The following is a 4,702-nucleotide window of genomic DNA, read 5'->3' as shown; positions in this document are numbered from 1 at the left end:
GAGCTTTTCAGAAGTCTATACATGAAGATGTTGGAGGAAGAGCCTTCTCTCTGGGGGCAGACCCATTCCAAGTCTGAGGCAGGCACCTATTCAGTCTCTGAAAAAGGAAGCCAGGACTTAACAACAAAGAAACTAACTGAACCTCGTTAGAAGTCAATGCAGTGAGTGGAATTGAGATGGTAGCTGAAGCCCCAGCCAATTGGGGGCGGGGATTTGGGCACCTTCGTTCATCAGCTCCAAGTCCAATATTGTTCAGTGATAACCCGATAGCAGTTCTGCATGCTGATTGGCTGGGGGAGGTTCTCTTCTCCTACAATGAGAAGATAATCAATCATGTTCCTGGCTTTTGTCTTGGCGAAGGTATTTAGATTTCAGCCAGCTGGTTAGCTGCCTCAAGGCCACCTGCTTGAGGGGAAAATAAAGAATCAGTCTCTTGCTCTTTGCTAGAAGGGGGAAGTATTGACTTGTGTGATAATTTCAGGTGGATGATTAAATTTGGCCTCTTAGGCTCCAGCTGAAAATTCAATTCAGATGACTGGTTTTTCTTTTCATACATCGTTGAGCAACCCTACGTAGTGCCATGGCTCATGTTCCCGATGCTGATTGTCCCTTCACTTTAACAAAGCACAGAACCCCCAGCCCACTCTCTATTTCCCGTGCCTCCCAGCTACAGGAACACAACCAGGAAATGCACTCTGTGCTGAAGCTCAGAATAGCACTCCTGTGCTGGAAGGCTCACAGGCTCTCTTAGGTCACCAAACTGCTCTATCGGGGAGCATCAGGACAGGGACAGTTGCTCTGCTGTGCTTTATAAAATATACCGGTTTCCCTGGTGCAGCCGGTCATGCTTCTGGTGCCACTCGGCTAAAACATCACAATCTCAGAGGCCACGGTAGTGAACAGGTGCCATGTGAATGAGATAGCCCAGAACGGCAGAGTCGTTTTTGACTCCCTCATTCTCCATGTCAAATCCACCAGCATATCCTGCCATTCTAGCTCCAAAACATTTCTCCAAACTGCCCGCTTCTCTTCATCTTCACTAATTACCGCCCGGGGAAAGCCTCTGCCATCTCTCACTTGGACCACTGCAGTTACCTCCTAAGTGGCCTTTCTGCTTCCATTTCACCTCCTGAAAACTATTCTCAAACCAGCGAGGATACTCTCTCTTTTTTTTTTTAAAAAAAAAAAAAACACCAATTAGGTCACAAAGCTCCCTTTGCTACAAACTTCTCATGGCTGCCTGTTAATAATTAAGCCAGAATGAAGCTCTCCACTGTGTGTGCAGCACTGTATGCGATCTGGCCTTTGCCCAACTCTCTGACCCATCTTATCTCCCTCTTCCTCTCCTCCATCCTGTTCTTGGCCACATCTTGACAACTTCAAGTTCCTTTCCGTTTAGAGCCTTTGAAACAGGTATTCCCTGTGCCTGGAATGTTCTTCCCCTCACGAGGGTCTTCACGGGGCGTCATTTTTATTCTGGTTTGAACTTCTGTGTCAATTCCTCAGAGAATCGCTATGGACTATGCCAACTAAAGTGGGCTAGTCCTTCTGTATTAGATCGTCCTGTTTCAGCTGTGAATACCACTAACCAGTACCATACATTTCTTTCTTATTTATTTTCCATCTCCTTTATGGAAATGTAAGATCTATAACTATATGGACTTTGTCTGCTCCGTTCAGCGTATGCCCAGTGCCTAGACTATTGTCAATAGCAGGTGCCCAGGAAGTCGTTGTCTAGTAAATGAATGAGCAAAGCCTGGCAAAGGAATATTCCTAAGGGGTACAGGAACAGGATGCTTTAGGTATGGCCCTCTCAAAAGTTGGGGATGAAGCTGAATGACGGATGAAGCAGGTTTGTTTTTGAACTATAGTCTGAGCTTCCAAGTTATCAGATATTTCCTGAGGCCTAATGTCTGTGGTGCTGTTAAATGTCCCAAAACAATGACAACCTTTTATCTTGAGGAGGTAGGAGACTAACCTCATTCTCAGCTGATCTGATCAACTGAAAAGCAAAATGTGCCGTTAATTTTAGGATCCATTATATCTGACATTTTTGTCTTGCTAAAGGTTAGGGTCAGTAGGAGAATTGGAGAAGCTTGCTAACAAATGTATTTTTATTCATGTTTGGGAATTAGTTGGCACTGGGGACAGTCTGTGTACTCACTCTGATTTGGGGTCTAGGTCTTGTTTTTCCAGGAAGGGCTGATGTCTGTGTCGTGTGCTCAGGGTCTAAAATATCTTACTCGTGCCTAAACAAAGGGCAGGCATGATTCACACAGGATGAATCCCTGAACCTCACAGACAGGAGAAAAATGTGGAGTCGTGATACTTAAAACATTTCTCAGCCTTAGTTGTCAGTGCGAGGACCCACTTCAGCACATTTCTGAAATGAACTCTGCGAAGGCTGGGTCAGTGACACCATAAAAAAGAATTTTGTAATTAAAAAGACTTAAAGGGATCATTGGCAAGATGGCCTTCTTATTTTTTTTTTAAAACCAAGTCACGTAAAGGAGTAAATGCGATAGAAATATTTCCTTACAGCAGTTTTGCCCATCCGTCAAAGGGAGCCAGGCTGAGAAGAGATGCCATTTGAGAAACTCTAAGGGGAAGGCTTTAGAACTCATCCTGTGCGTGAGAAGCTGTTTGTCACCTGGTGAAGGCATCTACATGGTGACCTCAGTGGTCCTTAAAGTCTGATAACCTACGGGAAAGATAATAGGATGAGGAAATAAGATAACAAATGTATCTTAAAACAGCTCCTTGGGGAAGTCCTACCTTTTATGAACAGCTATAAACCTCACTATTCTAATTTACCAGATGGAGGCTAGTGATTTAAAATATTACAATAAAGGAAAACAATCACCTCCACCAAATCACATAATATCCAATGTACGTGTTACTGCATTTGACCCATCTGGGCCTCAGAAATTGGATCTCACTGGCTGTTTAATAAATTAGCCTAAATACTCCCTAAATACTCCCAAACCAGAGACAGCAAAATGAATGAAGGAGGAGCAAGAGATAGAGCATGTCAATTCCTTTTGGTGGCCTAAGGGGAAGCAGTGATTTCCAGGAGCCATCCTGCAAGGACGAGTGGCCAGAGGAGTTGACTTGAATTCAGCCCAGCTCTTGAATGACAGTTAGGGTCCACAATGAGAGATCATCCTGTGGGAGGAGTTTGAAATCAGAGACTTGACTGATTGTTTCTGATCGTTGTTTTGGAGTTACCAGGCCCACACACATACTCACAGAGCCAAAATGACCAGGTAACTCTGTGAGGGGACAGAGTGGAAAGTTTAGAGCATGTGTTAGCTAGAAGATCGCAGAGAGAGCTTCCAACCCGAACTCCTCCCACCTTCTGTGAACAGTTTTTTTTTTAAACTGCATAGTGACATTTATTGTTTCAGCCTGGAAAAACATCCCTTTTTTTAAAATTTCATACAGCAAAGCAAGGAAACGGAGATCTGAGAGGGTTAAATGGTGTATCAAGTGCCACACAGATAGTCACTACTAAGCGAGGGCTGGTACCTGACAGGGATGATTCATAGTCTTTTTAGACAGAATGGAAAAATTAGAAAAACAATTTTTTCCCAGTTTTATTGAGAAATAATTGACATACATCACTGTAAGTTTAAGGCGTATAGCATGATGTTTTGATTGATCTATGCTGTGAAATAATTATTGCAATAGATTCAGCTAACATCCAGCATCTCATGCAGATACAGTATAAGGAAAAGAAAGAAGAAAAGAAAAAAAATTTCTCTCTGTGATGAGAATTCTTAGGGTTTAAAAATGATGGTTAGATGGCACGGATTAGGTGGCAATGCCTTAATCGTACGCGTGCTGTCAGGCTCGAGGGCGTCTTCCATCCTTGTCAAGGGGGTTGCTAACCTTCTTTCCATACAACACACAATTATTGTTTCTCATGCTTATTAGGTTGTCTCTTAAATGCTGTCTTTCTACTCTGAGGTGGCATAGGTAATGAAGGAGCTACAGTGTCTGAGTTTCAACACAGGATCTATCTTCTACTCTTAGCTGTGTGCTCTTGGGTAAATTATTTAACCAATCTGTTCCGTGATATTGGGAAAATATAAATGTGGGCAGTGGTGAGTTTTGGAGACAATACGTGCAAAGACTGGTCACTTGGCACACAGTAGCTGTTATTATTATAGTAGAGACATTTTGGTTACTGGTCCAGAGAGTGAGCGCTGGAGTAAGCCTTGCGGGCGTGGAATCCAGCCTCCCCACCCCCACCCCACCCCCACTTCCTAGTCCCTGTATCTTAGAAGCTCTGTAAGCCTCGAGTCCTTCCCTTTTAAAATGGGGAAAACAAAAATCCCTACTCCAAAGAGCTATTGTGGAGGTTTAATGATATAATTAAGGAGTTGTGTTTGGTAGTGCATTGCATGTTAGAAAGTTTGATGAACATTGGCCATTATTATAATCACCTTTAAATTTTGCCATAGAGGAAATAGGGCGGGAGTTAGACTTTTTCTATAAAGGGTCAAATAGTTAATATTTTAGGGTTTGCAGGCCACAGGACCTCTGTTGTAACTACTCAACACTGCCGGTGCAGCAGGAAAGCAGCCATAGACAATATGTAAATGAATGAGTGTGGGCTGTGTTCCAATAAAACTTTATTTACAAAAACAGGCTGTGGGCCAGACTTGCACCTGTGGGTCATAGTTTGTCAATCCCTGAT

At 43.2% G+C, this 4,702-nt stretch overlaps 1 non-coding gene across 1 annotated transcript; it reads right to left on the bottom strand.

Annotated features, from left to right (window-relative positions):
- Positions 1 to 3,787: 3,787 nt before the first annotated feature.
- LOC117038615 (U6atac minor spliceosomal RNA) lies at positions 3,788 to 3,909 on the bottom strand. Its single transcript, XR_004425705.1, has one exon. It is a non-coding gene; the product is annotated as a U6atac minor spliceosomal RNA (small nuclear RNA).
- Positions 3,910 to 4,702: the final 793 nt, after the last annotated feature.

The sequence above is a fragment of the Rhinolophus ferrumequinum genome, chromosome 18 (assembly GCF_004115265.2).
Source record: "Rhinolophus ferrumequinum isolate MPI-CBG mRhiFer1 chromosome 18, mRhiFer1_v1.p, whole genome shotgun sequence".
Classification (NCBI taxonomy): Eukaryota; Metazoa; Chordata; class Mammalia; order Chiroptera; family Rhinolophidae; genus Rhinolophus; species Rhinolophus ferrumequinum.
This window is presented reverse-complemented; position numbering and strand designations above follow the sequence as displayed.